We start from the raw sequence: 18,279 nt of genomic DNA, 5'->3' as shown, positions 1-18,279 counted from the left end.
CAACTTTTAACCTCATCGGAACTCGCTTCCCCAGCTCCGAAGCTTTAAGCAGCCCTCGATCCAACAGTCCCGCTCCTGAAACCGGAGCCGTTCCTAGGTACTATGGTTAGCAGACGTTTTATCGTTTTCAACTTCCACGAACTACCCAAAGTTTCGTTCACCTTTCTCATTCTTTTGTATATTTATGACGAAGTGGAAAAACTCAAAGAAACTCATTACTTTAGAATTTGTATCGCAAAACCATCCGGAACCGTCCATATATGAAATGTGAAGGCTGACTGTCACTTTCAATGTGGGGAGAGGGGAAAATTGGGTAGAATAATGCAATGCACTCAACGTATCCGTTTTCTCAATATGTTACATTCTTTTATAACTAAACATAGGCAAAGTGTTCAGTAAAAGGCAGAGTCCTAGATACATTCTGATAATTTTTCTTGGATGATGCACCAGGGTACCCAAACGAAGTTATTGTGAAAAATGGGCATGGTAATAATTGCTGATCAAATATGGACAAACATTGTGGTGACATATTAACTTGAAACCACATACTACAACATCTGTACAGATCACTTTTACTATGTTTTTGCCATAACAAACATCAATGAGCACTGATGTCTTAAATATTGAAAAAAAAATTAAATAGAAAATAATAATAATAAAATCGACTTGATCGAAGTCCTCGGACTCAATTATCGTATGTCAATTCACAATTACCACTATGACCCAAAAACCATAAATAGTGAGCTAATCCTTACCCAACCGAACCCAAACCCCACGGCTAGGCGACCCACCATGGACCAGAAACAATAGATAATAACCAGGAGGCGCCAACACAGCTGATACTGGAGGCACACATTCAACCCTGTAAGCCCCATCATGCCCACCCTCAAGCCCCATCACCCTGAGAACCAATAGCCTCTGGTTCATAGAAACAGAGTGCGTAGTAAAAGAGGGAGCAACCATTGTCACCAAAATCTCATCCACACCTTTTGTTGATTGTTTTCTCGAGTAAAAGTTTATATAGAAATGTTGGGTATACGACATTGTTCTACCTGGTTTTAATGATGTGATTTTTGGCCTCGACCTCTTCAGCTTGATATAAGGCGGTGAAAAGAACTCGAGGCTCAGCTCTGTCGGGAAAAGGACACCGGAAAAATTGTATCCCCTATTCGGATTACTTCCTCCCACAAGGACTCGACCATCGGAAAGTAATTGGGCTGAAGAATGATAAAGCCTTGGGGTTGAAGATGGGCTCAAAACCTCAAACCGATGGCCTATCGGTGCATCGGGTTTATAAAGCACAGGGCACAAAACCGGGTCTCTTCCGACTCCCCAGCCTGCTGTGCCCTTTCCGGCTCCATTAATAATGAGAATTTCACCTGTGGGAAGCATTACCATGTCACCCATGACTCTTTTTAACGGCATTGTCTCAATGCTCCATTCCGGGGATTCGTCGGTTGCTTTTATTCGACCACATGTTCTAGAGGCCGGAAGGAACACGCCTTTGTTGGCTTGAAAATTAGAATGCGATGGTGCACCGCCACAAACAAGGACTTCAGCATCCACTGGTTGTGTACTGTTTACAGCTAAAATGAGTGGGAGCATTGTAGAGGAGCCAGTGCTTGGGTAATTTCGTGACTCACCGGGTAGTGCAGGAAATGTGCGTACGACGCGGTGGGTGATGTAGTCAAGGGAGATGGCCTTGGTGTTTGCGAACAAGAAGAGGGTGCCATCAGGCAAGAGATGGAGAAAAGGGTAGAGATTGTTCTCACAATCATCTCGAGTCTCTGAAAGAAACTCCAATGGATACATGCTATGCTCTGATGGATCAGTTTTTGGGACAAACTCATAGTTGAACTGTCCTCGACCGCCAACAACTATTATGCGACCATCAGGAAGGATTTGGTTGCTGGCATACCACCGTGGCATGGCAAGGCCGTCAGGCAACTCAGCCCAGTCACAGGTGGCACATGGCGAGAATGTGCGCACAACGCGCTCGCCATCGTTAGATCCACCTGTCTGAATCAAATGGCCATCAGGCGCCAGTGCGCCAGATGAACACCAAGTGTCCGTCAGTATGGTGAGAGGACGAACACCATGCGTGACCCAGTTGAGCTCGACAGAGTGTGCCCAGCAATCAGTCTGAAGAGCCCGGTCGTGACGGTCTTTGCGACAGCGGCCATTTGGCAGGGACACATTAGACGGCCCAAAATCGGTCCTGTCGAACATTATCACCCGATTGTTTGGTAGCAATGCCATGTGCATGGCCGAGATGCCAATGCTACGCTTCAAAAGCTTCCATTGACCACCTCCACTGGCTAAGGCAAGGACACAACAAGCTGCAAGTATAAGCAGTGCAAGTGGAAGGTGTGAAAGTGTGGCCATGGCGAGCCTGGTGCGTTGCTTGGAGTGAGGCTGGCCCTTCATAAATAGTGTGCACGTGTGGTTTTAAATAGCCGGCACAACCGATGCCAACGCGGTCCAGGCTCATGATTGCGACACCCACGGTCGAATCACTCTGTCATTACGAATCCTTTTTTCTAAGAACCAGCTGTTACATGGGGGATGTGATTTTGCATTCCAAGTTCGTGGAAAATGTGCTTTGGGAGTATCCTACCACTGGTGATGGGCGAGGTGGCCCCGCCCACTCGGCTTTGGCCCCAAAAAAGTGAGGCCCGAACCGCAAAGCTGGGTTAGGGCTAATGTTGATCTTGACCTGGTTCAACCCGGTCCAGCACTCTTTCCTTTCTTATGTTATTTCTTTTAGGGTTTTTTTTTACCCAGCCCAGGGAACTGACCTATGGCAATGAGGGGGAATCCGAGCCAAGGCAGACCGGACCCGTCGACGCCCGTGGCTAACCTTACCCAAACAAGGAAACGATTGAGGGATAAATTTTTGGGGTGCTTGCAGCTGCAAGTATTCACAGGGAATTGACACACTCCAAATGAGTCAGTTTTGACTTTCATCTCCAGCTTCTGAAGTTAAATAATATTTGCTGAACTTTTACTGAGAGTGGAAACAGGAAGAGTTAGTAAGAATAATATTTTGCTGAACCTTTACCTAGTGTGGAAAAAGGAAGAGTTAATGTGAGAAAGTAGAGAAACACATGCGGTTTCAATAGACTCACCAAAATTCTCTCGGTTCCCAAAAATAACCGTATCGGTTTTCCCATCTCTGCCAAATGAAAATGTTGCCAGATTGGCCGGTTCCGCTTGAAAGAAGAGTTCGAAAAGTCGAGCAGGCTAAGTTACTAGGGTTGGAACCTTTTAGAGCCCCCGACTTTGTCCCAAGTAAAAAAAAACTTAAAAAAAAAATTAAAAAAAATATATATTTGTTCCATATTTATTTATGTTTTCTGTCATTTTGGCAAACAACGAGGAGTATTTAGGACATGAATACCTATTTTTACATTTTTTCCATCTTTTTTTGAGCATTTGAAAATATCCACGATCACAAACTCTTTTTTTAAAAAAAAATTTTGTTTTTTTTTTTTCCACAATTAGTTATGTTTTGTTGAATTTTATTTTGAATATATTTTTTCTATTTTTGAAAATTTTCTTTTTTTTAATAGTTTTCAACTGCTACAGTTTCGACCCTATTACTTACTCGAGCAAGAATTCTTCTACGGAATGGGCCAAGTAGTCGGCCGGAGTCGACTTTTGGAACGTTGCTTGAAAGAACATGAGATTTAGCTCGATTTATGTGCATGCGTCATTACTCACTACTTCGAAAATTCGGCCTTGTGTAGGTCACTATGACTCAATTTTTATAAATCTAGAATGTCATATTTTTGTTAACTTTTATACACTTCTATTTTATTTTATTTTGTTTTTCTTAAAAAAATTTATTGGAAAAATTATGTTTGGATAGGGTCTCAACGCTTATATTACATAATGAGTCACATGTTTACATAAATTACGTGTCGACCATCCCAACCCAGCAACCCATTTTTTTCCAAAATTGCCCACTTGTCTGACATTTCTACCACCATAAGGGTGGGAAATCTCTCAAATTTCAGCCATATCTATTGGTAAGGGCCACTCCTACACTATAAATACTGAACATAAAATGTTGTCTAGTGATTCTAATAACGGATAATTCAACTTAAAAAAAAGTTATCTTACTCAAGGCTTGTCGGATATTTGAAATATCAACCATCCTTACCGTTCTGTATTTCTAGTATCGGACAACTCAACTTCTGAAGTTGTCTGGTATTTGAAATACTGAACTTATTATAAGTAATTATTATTACTTAGAGATCTGCCATTTAATTAGTGCAATAGTGCAATGAAAACAACAAACATACAATTTTGTCTAGTGTTTCTAATACCGGATAATTCAACTTAAACAAAAATTGTCTTACTCAGGGCTTGTCAGATATTTGAAACGTCGAACACCCCTACCGTTTTGTATTTCTAGTATCAGACAGCTCAACTTCCAAAGTTGTCTGGTATTAGAAATATTGAACTTATTATAAGTAATTATTATTACCTAAAGTTCTGCTATTTAATTAGTGCGAAAGAATTTATGTAAAGTGATTAATGTTCTTTACTTTTATTTGTTAATTACAATTTTTATTTGAATGCACTTTATTTTCGAATAAAATTTCTTTAGCTAGAATTTAGCATACTAGAATATTCTTCTATTTTGAAATATTTTGTATATAAACGTTTAATTAGAATACAAATTGTAATTTACTTCATTTTATTTTCTATTTTTACAATTAGAATATAAAACTCATCATCAAAGTCATATCTCAGCTATTTGTGGTTGGCAATTGGAATACGAAACTATATGAATAAACCAACAGAATAGTATAATAGATATCTAAAATAGAGTAGAAAAAATTGAATAGAAATTTTATTAATAGAAAAGAAAAAATTCAAATAAAAAATAAAGAAAAATCCATTAAAAAATAAAATACAATCAAAATACAATTAATAATAATGAAATAATAAATCAATAGAATTATTTACATTACTAAATTCTATTATACTCATTATTTAATATGATTTTTAATAAAAATAAATACTAATATTAAGTCCAGTTTTTAATGCTAGACAGTTAGGAAGTTGAATTGTCAATTATTAGAAACACTGAATAGCGTGGCAATTTGGTGTTTGTTGTAATAGATATGCCATTACTAATAGAGATTACAAAACACTTAGGGGGAGTCCCTGATAGATGTTGGAAATGCCAGATAGATGGGCAGTAACCCTGAATAGCGTGGCAATTTGGTGTTTGCTGTACTAGATATGCCATAATTAATAGAGATAACTTGGAGAGTCCCTGCCTGTCTCATATTGGAAATGCTAGATAGATTGGTAGTTCTGCACCCAAAAAAAAAAAAAAGTATTAAACTATAAGCACGTTTTTTCATTCTCTTTATTATTTAGGTCCATGTATACTACTTGGCTGAGTACAACGACAAATTTCATAATAAAGGTATTAAAGCTGTAAGCAGGTTTTTTCATTCTCTTTATTATTTAGGTACTTTTGAGCCATTTATACTACTTGGCTGAGTACATTCGAACTCAGATGAGTCGCTCAACTCGGAATAGTGTTGAGCCCGAGGCCTCAGACGCGTTTAAAACTTTGATATTCACCATCTATGATATGGGCTTTGCCCAACTGCTAACCTAACATCTCTCTCCGTATCCTAATCCCCCCTCTCCTCTCTCCCTCTCACGGCCTTAATATCCGTGTCTCATCACCCCACACCTCACAAGTAGTGTTTGTGAAGGCATGAGCTTTGTTTATAATGGTACGAGAGGCGGTGGACCACACATAATGTCATGGAAGTAGGTGGTGCATTTGTCATTTTAGATGTGTTGAAATAATGAATTTTAAGCTTTTTTGAAATTTATTCTCCTATCCCGTAAAATTATGGAATTTAATTTAAAAGCAGCGGGGGGGGGGCACAGGTTGTGGGGGCTCTCGGTGTGATTTATGCAAAGAAGTGATACTAAAGTTGTTGAAACCATGTCAGTAAGCAGGTTTTTTTAGTTCTGTTTATTAATTATGACCTTCCGAGCACTGTGTACTACTCTGCTGAGTCCACTTGAACTCGGATCACTCAACTTGGACTAGGGTTGAGCACGGGGTCAGAGACGAGCTTAAAAGCCTTGATATTCATCATCTATGATACGGGCATTGCCCAAGTTCTAACCTAACATCTATCTCTCCCTAATCCTGATCCCCTCTCCTCTATCTCTACCACCACACAAGTAGCATTCATGAGGTATTCATGAGGTATGAGGGGGAGGGGGAGGGGGAGGGGGAGGGGGAGGGGAAGGGGGACGGGTAGGGTGTGTGTTTTCCTTGTAAAGGCATGTGCTATGTTTGTAAAGGCATGACAGAGAAGGACGGTGGACCACACATAATGTAAGGAAAGGAAGTAGGTGGTCCAGGGAGTAGGTGGTCCATTTGTCCTTTTACATGTGATGAAACAACGATTTTAAGTTTTTTCGAAATTTGTTCCCCAATCCCTTAAAATTATTGAATTTTAAAGAATGACTTCTTGCATTGTGTTTATTTCAAGGGAAAAATTTATATAGGGCTGCATCCTTACATCAATACTTACATCAATACCTAACGATGCTGCCTTATAAGCCGTCCAATATTTTGGATGGTGCATATTTCACATTTGATCTTCATACGCCAATACTTCCAACTGGAAGCAACCGGTTACCCTTCCAGTTGTCTATCTCTCTCTCTTTCTTTCCACCCTACGCCTCTCTCTCTCTCCACCCTACACCACTCTCTCTCATCAAAACGATGGCGGTTTTGCATTGCATGATTCTCTCGTATGGATCTTGATCAATGATATAAAATGAAAAAGTGGAAACTTTTCTAGGTGAAAGCTCCTTTGTAGTTTTTAAAGGCAGTTTTTAGTGGTGTCAATGGTGGTGTTTTAGGCTCCCTTTCTCCGCACTGTCTTAAGAAAACAACCTTACCTTTTCTGCTCTCTTTGCAAAGTCCATGACAGTTTCGCATAAGCCCCATTTGTATAAAAATAAATAAAAAATAAAAGAACCATCTTTTTGTGGTTTCGGGTTTGGCCTCCGGTTTCCAACCGGGAATACCCTGAGCTTCAATAACACTCAAGGCATTCCTCTCTAATTTCAACTCCATGCCATTGGTAAGAACAAGTCAAATCTACCCACCAAGACCAACTGGCTTTTTCACAACACCTTTGTAAGGACCCGAAATTTTTGGCATAGTGGAAGACACCGCCATGGGTGACTACGAAGTCGTCGTGTGAGCATGAGGATGTTGTCGTGTGCGACACCGCCATGTGCGATGCTGCCATGCACGACACCACCATTCACGTTGCCGCCGTGCTCGACACCGTCGTATGCGTTGCTGCTGTGCACCTTACTGCCATGTAGGATGTAGCCGTGCGCATTGCCGTTGTGCACAACACCACAATACGCGTTGCAAATGTGAGCGTTGCTGACCAGGAGGAAGCCGCCGTGTGCGTTGCTACCAAGGAGGAAGCCGCTATGCGCGTCACTGTCGTGTGCGTTAGCACCGAGCATGACACTGTCGTGTGTGTTGATGCCAAGAGTGAATGTACATGGCAGTCCAGGGAACTTCTATCCTAGCTATCATAAGTGTCATGTGGCACATGTATGCGACTTGTATGCCACTGTTTACCACTTGTGTGTCCCGTACATGCCACCTGCCTGCTGCCTCCCCTTCACATCCCTCTCAAGAGTTTTGCCCTCTCTCACCCGCAACCTCCCTTTCAATAACTTAGAACCTCAAACTTGAAACCATCCTTGGAAGCTTGGCCTGTGTGGGGGAAACTTGGAGTCTTTTGGTGCATGCAAGTGGATTTAGCTTTTATGTTTTCATGCTTTGATGATACATGTTATCTTAGTTCATCCAAGTATTGAAGTTAAGCATGCTTATAGATGTGATTTTGGAAATAAGAATGGGTGTTCAAAGTATGAAGTTTAAGCATAATTATGTGTGTGACTTTAAATATGAGTATTAATGTTCAAATCATGAAATTTAAGCATGATTATCAATGCAATTTTGAATATAAATGTGTATGCATGCTATTGAATTCTTGTTGGAATATGCCAGTTTTTTCAGAACTGTGGCACCCAATTGTATGAGTGTGTGAGTATTGCAAACATCTCTGTTGATTATGAAACTTGGTGGGAAAGTACCTCTTTGAATCTAATTTAAAATGGAAAAGACCTCTTGGTATTACCTCTTTTGGTTTGAAAGTTATTAGCCATTTTGTAAAACATGTAAGAATTGTGCCATAAATTTCCAAGAACTTTACATACCTTTGTGTGAGACTGTTCACTAATCAAAATGTCTCAGAATAAGACCAAACCACTTTTAAATGAAAGATGAATGAGTCTGGTGCTGGAACCATGACGAAATTTCCTATGGATTTGAAGTTATGCCAATTTTTATATGAGACTATCACACTGGAATTTCTGTTGTTTTTCATAACTATTTTGTGTTTTTATATGGAACTGTTCAGTGATCAAAATGTCTCAGAATGAGGTCAAACCTCTTCTAAATGAAAGATGAATGAGTCTATTTTTAAAATTATTTTAGAGCCATGATGAAATTTCTAATGGATTGGAAGTTATGCCATTTTTCTAGTGAGACTGTCACACTGAAATTTACGCTGTGCTATGAAATAGTGAATGCTTATGAAATATTGAATGTGCATGGTTGTAATAAGACATGCTTTGAAATGTTGAATGTGTATGGTTGCAATAAGACATGCTTTGAAATGTTGAATGTGCATGGTTGCAATAAGACATGCTTATGAAATATTGAACGTGCATTGTTGTAATAAGGCATGCTTTGAAATGTTGAATGTGCATGGTTGCAATAAGACATGCTTTGAAATGTTGAATGTGCATGGTTGCAATAAGACATGATTTGAAATATTTAATGTGCATGGTTGCAATAAGACATGCTTATGAAATATTGAATGTGCACGGTTGTAATAAGACATGCTTTGAAATGTTGAAGGTGCATAGTTGCAATAAGACATGCCACAAATGTGATATGAAGCATTATATAATGGATTATCCATTGAAAGTGTGATATAGTATGATAAGAATGTGATATGAGCCACTACCCAACGGGTCATCTGTTGGTAGTATAATGTGATATAATATGAAAGTTATGTCATTGAGATCTTTTCCTGACACCCGATGATAAGAAGGGAGTTAGGATGTGAGTCATATGGGTGGGTCGCGCCTCCCCAATATATATAAGTGGCACTATGCAATGGGCCATCCATTGGTGGTGTAACGCCCTTCAGCTTGAAGAGAAAATGAGGGTCACATCTTGCAAGGCCACTGCCTATCAAAAGCCCCAAAGACCGCTAGGGATTGTTTATGTGTGTGAAGACATTACAAAATGGGACATCCATTTGTTATTGTCTTCCCTCCTGAGTAATAGTAGAAGTCATTAGCAATGAGATTGGATTGGCCAGACTGATAAGGCTTTTAATTTGAGAATTGGTGATATTAGGATTGCCTGCAGTTATTATATGTGTTTTTGAATTATTGATCTATTATTTCAATGGAAAGATTTCATAAATTGTTGCTCATGTGACATCTAATATCTGATTTGTGCTTGCTCCATCATGAAAGAAATTACTCACAACACAATGCTAATAAAAAAAATTGTGATGCATGACCCCATGTTGTAAAACCTGTATAAATCTTGGGGATGGTTATGAATAACTGTGTATAGGCAGGAATGCATGGCGCTTTGATCTACTTATTGGGCTTTATAACTCATTCCTTTGACTTTCTCTATTGTAGAGTGTTAACTTGTGATTTGAGGACGGACGAGTACGTGATCGTGGTTGACGGCTGGAGCCCCAAACTTGACGAGGAAGCTTATTTTTTATTGTAGGTTTTAAATGGCAGTTTGGCCATATAGTTGTTTTGTTTAGTGTTATGTAATTTTGTTGGGCCTCTAGTGCCCTGGACATATTTGTAATAATTTTGGAGCTCTTGTATATATATATTTTTTGGTTTTAGTTTGCCTAGATTTTGATGGTTGTGTTTAGAGTTTTGTTTTCTTTCGTGCCTTGCTTTGATTCCTTCTTTTCAATAGCGTTAACCACACTCCCACCTGAGTGGCATTCGCTACTTTTAGTCGCGGTCCCGCACCCTATTGCCCTTCGGTAAGTACGGTAAGAGGGCAACAGGTGGGGTTGTGACAATTTATGGTATCAAAGCAGCCAGGATAGGATTCTTGGCCAAGATAGTCTTAGAAGTGTCCTAGGGTGGTTTTGGATAGGCTAGTAACTGGGTGTTCCTGTTATACGTTGAGATGGCGAGGATTCGTGCCAAGAACTTGAGCTCGAATAATGGGAACACAGAGGCCTTCGGGGAATTATTCAAGATGCTAGGGGCCATGACTCAAATGATGAAGGACTATATGTCGACCCTAGCTCCTTCTACCCCGGACCTGACAGATATTGGATTGTATGAGAAGTTTAGGAGACTTGCATCTTCAGCATTCTCGGGACACGAAGGACTGGAAAAGGCTGAAAAATAGAGGAGGCAAGTAGAGAAGATTTTTGAAGTGTTGAATTGTTCTGATGAACAGAAAGTGAGACTGGGGACCTTTATGTTAGAAGGGGATGTTGAGCACTGGTGGAGTTCGGTGAGGCAATCCTGAGAGGAGTCAGGGACTGCGACAACCTGTGAATGTTTTCTAGTGCCATTTAATGAGAAGTACTTCCCTGATTCAATCCGAGAAAGAAAAGAAGTAGAATTTATTGAGCTGCAGCAAGGGAGACTGTCAGTGAAACACTATGCAGCTAAATTAGTAGAGCTCTCTCGCTACGCACCACATATCATCAATACAGAGGCGCGTAAGATGAGCAAGTATGAGAGGGGCTGCAGGCCAGATTCTAAGGGAGAGTAATGTCAAGCAATCTTAAGACATTCTCCCTGTTAGTAGACCTAGCCATGAAGATTGAGAGAGATTATGAAGAGTTCCATTTGAGGAAGGAAGGGAGAATAAGGTCCACACCATTTGGAAGTTTTGGGAGGAAGACTCGGCCGCCTCTTAAGAGAGATTTTATGGGAGGGACTAATTAGGGCAACACTAAAATCCAAAAGGCCTTCCCGGGAGATGTGAGGGATCACCGGCACCCAGCCTGCTCATATTGTGCATTGAATAACCACTCTTCGGCTGAGTGCTACAAGAAATCGAGAACATGTTATCGATGTGACAAGCCTGGCCAACTGATCAAGAACTACCCTATGATGAAGCTCGAGGATAGATCGAAGACTCAGGGTCTAGTGTTTGTGCTGACGGAACAGGAGGCAAAGGATTCTACCTCAGTGATCCGAGGTAAGCACTCTGTTTGTGGTAAAGAGGCTAGAATTCTAATTGACCTTGGTTCCTCTCATTCTTTCATTGCACCTTATTTTACGTGCCATCTAAGTGTTGAACTTTCACTTCTTGGCTCGAATTTAATAGTGTGCACACCTATCGGGGATTCTATGAAACTGACATGATTTACAAACAATGTGGGCTTTTACTTGAGGGGTGTGTCCTACCCATAAACTTGATACTTCCAGATTTTCGGGACTTTGATGTTATTTTGGGTATGGACTGGTTGTCCACACACCATGCCACTGTTGACTGTTGTGATAAGACTGCTACCCTTAGACACCCTAACCGACCTGAGTTGCTCTTTGTTGGTATCAAGGAGGTTCCCCCTCTATATTTTATTTTGACCCTTTGGGCTTACCATCTTTTGGCTAAACGATGTGTTAGATACTTAGCCTATGTGGTAGAGAATCAAGACATTTAGTCCAAGTTAGAAGAGATACCAGTGGTAAGAGAATACCTAGAGGCCTTTCTCGAGGAATTGTCATTCTTGCCTCTAGTAAGGGATATAGAGTTTGAGATAGATGTGGCACCTGACATTTATCCCATCTTTAAAGCCCCTTATAGGATGGTCCAGCAAAATTGAAGGAGCTGAAAGAGCAATTGTAGGAGTTGTTGAAAAAGGGATACATCCGACCCAATGTGACACCTTGGGGTGCACCAATTCTGTTCGTGAAAAAGAAAGACGGGTCCATGAGACTCTGCATAGACTATAGGCAGTTGAATCAAGTAATAGTGAAGAACAAGTACCCCTTGTCTAGGATTGATGACCTCTTTGACTAGCTTCAAGGGGCCTTAGTGTTCTCTAAGGTTGATCTCTGATCGGATTATCATCAACTGCAGGTAAAGGAGGGGGATGTTCCCAAGACCGCATTTAGAACCTGATATGGCTACTATGAGTTTTTAGTAATGCTGTCTGGATTAACTAATGCCTCAGCTGTTTTCATGGATATGATGAATATAATTTTCAAACCCTTTCTAGATGATTTTGTTCTGGTCTTTATTGCTGATATTTTAGTGTATTCGAAGAGTCTAAAAGAATATGAGCAACACCTGAGAGTTGTCCTTCAGGCTTTAAAGTTGGAGAAGTTATATGCCAAGTGTGGTCTTCCTTGGGCACGTTATTTTTAAGGATGGGGTCACGATTGACCCTTCTAAGATTGAAGCCGTACTCAAGTTGGGAAGACCAACAAAATGTGTCAGAGGTCCGTAGTTTTCTAGGGTTAGCAGGTTATTATTGGTGCTTTGTAGAAGGATTTTCAAAAATAACGCTCCCTCTGACTTGCCTAACCCATAAGAATGTGAAATTTGTATAGTCAGATGACTGTGAGAAAAGTTTTCAAGAGTTAAAGAAGAGATTGACAACAGCTCCGATACTGACCTTACCAGAAGGAAATGAGGACTTTGCAATTTACACCGATGCCTATCGTAAAGGGCTCGGATGTGTGGTTATGCGGCGAGGGAAAGTCATTGCATATGCCTTCAGACAGTTAAATCCACATGAACTAATCTACCCAACCCATGATTCGGAGATTGCGGCAATAGCGTTTAGCTTGAAAATCTCGAGACACTACATCTATGGGGCCCAATTTAAGGTATTTACGAATCATAAGAGCCTCAATGTAAGGAACAATATTTTTTTGGCTTGAGGAGGAGCACAACAATAAGAAGAGAGTGCGCGCGACAAAGAGCACTGCCGCACGCAACAAGGAATTCATGCCGTCGTGCACGACAAAGAGAGAAGGATGACGCCATGGGTGACTTGGACAGAGAGGAAGCTGCCATGCGTGCAAGGGATGCCGCCGTACGTGCAAGGGATGCCACTGTACGTGCAAGGGATGCCGCTGTATGTGTAAGGGATGCCGCCGTGCGTGACTTGGACAAAGAAGAAGCCGCCGTGCATACAAGGGATGCTATCGTGCTTGACTTGGATAGAGAGGAGGCCACCGTGCTTGCAATGGATGCCTCCTTGCTTGACTTGGATAGAAAGAGAATGCCACCGAACACGACACCGCTATGAGTGTTACTGCTGAGCATGGATTCCTAGAGAACTTTTATGCATGTCTGCCACTTGGATGCCACAGTAAGCCACCTAGATGACATTGAATGCCACTTGTAGCCACTTGGTTGCCACTTGCCAGCTGCCTCCCCCTCTTGATTTATAAATACTACCCCTCTCACCCCTCCTAGGACTTTGCTCTCCCTCACTCACAAGCCCCCTTTTTCAAACACTTAGAAATCCCTACCACTTGGAGCCATTTTTGGGAGCTTGGAATATTGGCTTGTGTGGGGATTTTTGTGAAACTGTTGGGTGCATGTAAGTCGATCTAGCATCTATGTCTCCATAAGTTTGTTAAATCATGAAATTTAAGCGTGGCTATAAGTATTATTTTTTAATATGGATGTAGATGCATACTATTGAATTTATGATAGAATGTGACCCATTTTTCCAAGACTGTAACTCTTTTTTTGCATGATAGATTGAGCATTAAAGATAAACGTGTTGGTTATGAAACTTGGTAGGGAAGGACCCCTTTGAGTCTAATTAAAGGGGGAAATGAGCCCATATCAATATCTATCTTGATTAAAAATTTATGAGCCATTTGCTAAAACATGCCAAAATTGTAACATGAAATTTCAGGAACTATGCATGTAATTGTAATGAACTGTTAACTGATAAAATTCTATCCAAACAATCCCAAAGTACTTTTAAATGAAATAAGGATATGTCTACTTAAATTTTTTTTTTGGAACTATTTTGAAATTAGTTATGGTTTGGCAATTATGCCTCTGTTTGTATGAATATATCACTGTTGTGAGTTGCAGTGAATTTCCAGAACTATTGCACGTTTTGTATTGAACTGTTTTCTGACCAATAATGTCCAAATGATCTCAAAATAATTTTAAATGAAATATGGGTATGTATACTTCAAATTTTATTTTATAACCATGTTGAAATTCTTTATGGTTTGGGAATTATGCCTCTATTTGTATAAATATATCACTGTTGTGAGTTGCAGTAAATTTCCAAAACTATTCCACATCTTGTACTGAACTTTTTACTGACCAAATAGTGTCCAAATGATCCCAAAAAACTTTTAAATAAAAAATGGGTATGTCTACTTCAAATTTTGATTTGGAACCATGTTTAAATTCTTTATGGTTTGGGAATTATGCTTATGTTTGTATGAATATGTCATTGTTGTGAGTTGAAGTGAAATTTCAGAATTTTTATATGTTTTATGAGAGACTGTTCACTGACTAATATGTCTCTGATTAAGGCTAAACCACTTCTACATAAAATGTGGATGAGTCTTTTTTCAAGTTGGTTTCGAGACCACAATAAAACTCTTTATGGATTGGAAGTTAGGCCAAATTTTCTAAGAGGTTATCATAATAAAAACTTTGTTCTGTTATAAATTACTGAATATGCATGGTTGAAATGAGGCACGCTTATGATATAGTGAATGCTCATTAACTCTTGAATAATTGTGATGAGTCATGCTTGAGCATAAATGAATGAATGCTTATGATATAGCGAATGCTCATGAACTCTTGAATAATTGTGATGAGTCATGCTTGAGCATGAATGAATGAGTGCTTATGATGCAATGAATGCTCATGAACTCTTGAATAATTGTGATGAGTCATGCTTGAACATAGATGAATGAATGCTTATGATACAATAAATGCTAATGAAGTCTTGAATAATTGTGATGAGTCATGCTTGAGCATGAATGAATGAATGCTTATGATATAGTGAATGCTCATGAACTATTGAATAATTGTGATGAGTCATGCTTGAGCATGAATGAATGAATGTTTATGAGATATGCATGTGCATGATTACAATAAGGCAAGCCTTTAATAAGAATGTGACATGAAAACACTACGCAATGGGATATTCATTGGTGGTGGATCTGATATGATAAGACTGTGTTATGAAACACTACGCAATGAGATATCTATTGGTAGTGAGATATGAGATACTGAGACTACTGAATGAGGCACTACGCAACGGGTCATTCGTTAGTAATGTAATATGTTGTGATATATGTTTATAGTGCAAAATCATAGAGATCTTCAAAGGAATATCCCTTTGATCTGAACACCACCAACTGATTTTAAAAGAAGATGATAGAGAATGTGGGGAAAATCGAATTCTGATATGAGACCAGATCCACTGAGAAACGAGCGGATCTGTTCTCAAATCAGTGGTAGCGCCAGCATTGATCGAAATATGAAACACGAAGTAAAAAGCAATAAAAACTAATCTATTCTAATTAAAATGAAATAAAAGTAGAAAATAAATAATAAAAGAGTAAGTAATGATACCAAACCAGACCAGATGGCCTTGGACTCCAGAGCCTTTTGAGCCTCGCCCGTAACAGAGCCGATCCTCATTTCTCTCTCTGAGTTAGATGTTCACCAGAAAGTCTCTGGCTGAAGAAGGGTGGTTGTGCCTTAAGGTTTTCTAAGACTTAGGTTTTCTATCAGGAGGCTCGGGTTCCTGAAACAGTTTCTAGGGTTTTCTCTTCTCTCGTGTAACTCTCTCTAAGTTTTTTTTTCTCTTTGATCTCTATATGTTATCTTCCCTAGAGTTCTGGTCTCTCAGAGTTTTATCTCTATCTTCAGTCTCCTAGGGTTTGGTCTCTCTCTTTCCCATCCAAATGACCACAAAAAGAGGGTTTATATGGGTAAAAATCCGTTGGGGAAGATATACTCATATAACCAACACGTACTTATTCAAAAATATGGGTTTACTAGGTTAAGTATGATCTTAAGGGTTCAAGAAACTACCTAATTTGCAAGATTTAAAATGGGGTGTCTATAGTTGGACCTCTTTGGCACTTCCAGTCCTTCGAGGGACAGTTGAGTGGCAAAGAAGTAGACACTCTGGCATTTCCTATCCTTCGAAGGGCAGGTGAACGTCAAAGATTTCTTCTTAAGGTCACATGGTCCGAGAGCACACGAGCTATCCCTCCAAGTCATTGCACTCATCGTGCTCACCCACCGAGGGAATTTTTCCTCCAAGGGTTTTCAGCGTGAGATGTCGATGAGTTACACAAGCTTGAAACTCGAGTTGGATTTTTGGCTATGCCACTTAACTTCAGGGGTTTTGCAGTTCGAAAATTTTTAACCCTGGCATCTTCTTTGATCGCCTTAAGGTTTCTTAAGGCTATCTATAGGAAAGAATTTCTATAGGAAGAGATTTGTCTGGCCGAATCCGAAGTGAGAGATGAGGCAGCAACACTGCAATCGCAGCAAACATGGTAGTCATCATGTACGGCTGTCCAAGTTCAATCATTTTAAAAGACGTTTTAGAAATTTTGAAGATAAGGGGAGATGTGAAATAGAACCCGGAGCAGGGACAGGTTATGATTTTAACAAAGAAATTAAAGTTTTTGGAAACATAAAACATGTAGTGAAAATTTTGAAAAGGGGAAGATATTTTCGAAAACAAGGTCGATTAGCAGTTTAAACTCCTACAACCATAGGGCCCTCTAAGCAATTTAAGGTCATGCAACGATGGATGGTGTAGTCGGTAGTTATACCCCTACAATCGTGGAGTTTTTATTATTATTTTTTTTTCTGCCCCTTTTGGGGGGTGGTGTTCTTTTAGTATAGGTCTTACAACTTAACCACTTGTGATCCATTTAGTGGACCCTATGTGAGCATATGGAGTCTTTTCTTGAATCATCGTGATGAGGAATCATCAAGTACTTCTTTATCTTCCAACCTATCTCTTGCATTTCAATTCACGGAAGCGTTCTTTGGAGCTTTCGAGCAAACAATAGTGTTGAAAATATAGGATATCATCCCTAGATGTTCAAAATCTCTTTGGATTTTTTATTTCATTCCTCCACCACTCACCTTTCGATGTTTCAGACGATCTAAGTCCTTTACAATGTTTCGTCAAGCTAATGCTTATTGACTTTTCTTTGAGCACCACTTTGACTTAGGGGAGGAAAAGAAGATGTTTAGAGAAAAAAGACATTGGTGATTAGAAGGAAGGAGAGAACTTCTTCTTTTTTCTGTCGCCCCAGGGTCGCTTTCGAGTGTTTAGCCCCATAGCCTTTTTTCGAATGCTTGGGGTTCCTTTCGGATTTTCAGCTTAGCGGATTTTTTTGTTTTTTATTTTTCATCCCTCCGAGGTCCCTTTCAGGTTTTCAGCCCGGTAGCCTTTTTTCCAACGCTTGGGGTTCCTTTCAGATTTTCAGCCCAACAGATTTTTTTTTTTTTTTTAAGAAGAAGAGAACAATGACAAAGGAATAAGAGGAGGCAGAAGAAGAGTCAAAGGTGCCCCTTTTTTTTTTTAGCAATTCACCTTAAGATCATGTAAGAATTCAATCATCTTTCCCTTTTTCAAGTGGCAGGGAGGTTCTAATATCAGTCTTCCTATGATTTCCCTTGACCCAGGTTAGCATCCAAAATCTATTTGATAAAGGTTGTTGAATTTTGATGAACTTTTCCTTTAAACTGCTCCACTTGGTTTCCAAATCCCTTAGCCTTCTATATGGATGGATAGGCTCATCAAGGTTTTCCCGTTAATGGAGTACTTTATGTTACTCTTTAAGCATTAATGCCTTTTGAAATGTGAGGCATGAATGCATCATTTGGTTATTTGCAAGGGGTGAGTGATCACCCAACTCCTTTTCGATAATCTTTTTCATTGCAAATTTTGAATTGTTTTTTGGAGGTTAACTCCATGATAGGCTCCTTTTCAGTGCTCGAGATTAGGTGAGACTTTCACACAAGAGGAGTGGTTGAGTTGGTACTAGATGGCCTTACGACTTGTTGGGAGTCAACAAAGAAGGGTCCAATCTCATTAGTTGCCCCCGTTATATTAAACAACCTTATGACGTGTTGGGAAT

The 18,279-nt window shown here is 39.7% G+C and overlaps 1 non-coding gene across 1 annotated transcript; it reads right to left on the bottom strand.

Annotated features, from left to right (window-relative positions):
* Nucleotides 1-468: 468 nt before the first annotated feature.
* On the bottom strand, nucleotides 469-3,323 carry LOC18438933 (aldehyde oxidase GLOX). Its single transcript, XR_016041666.1, has one exon. It is a non-coding gene; the product is annotated as an aldehyde oxidase GLOX (transcript).
* Between the last annotated feature and the right edge of the window lie 14,956 nt (nucleotides 3,324-18,279).

This window comes from Amborella trichopoda, chromosome 9 (assembly GCF_054954075.1).
Source record: "Amborella trichopoda isolate Santa Cruz 75 chromosome 9, AtrichopodaSantaCruz75HAP2 v2.0, whole genome shotgun sequence".
NCBI lineage: Eukaryota > Viridiplantae > Streptophyta > Magnoliopsida > Amborellales > Amborellaceae > Amborella > Amborella trichopoda.
Note: the sequence above shows the minus strand (reverse complement) of the source record. Positions and strands in the feature narration are given on the sequence as shown.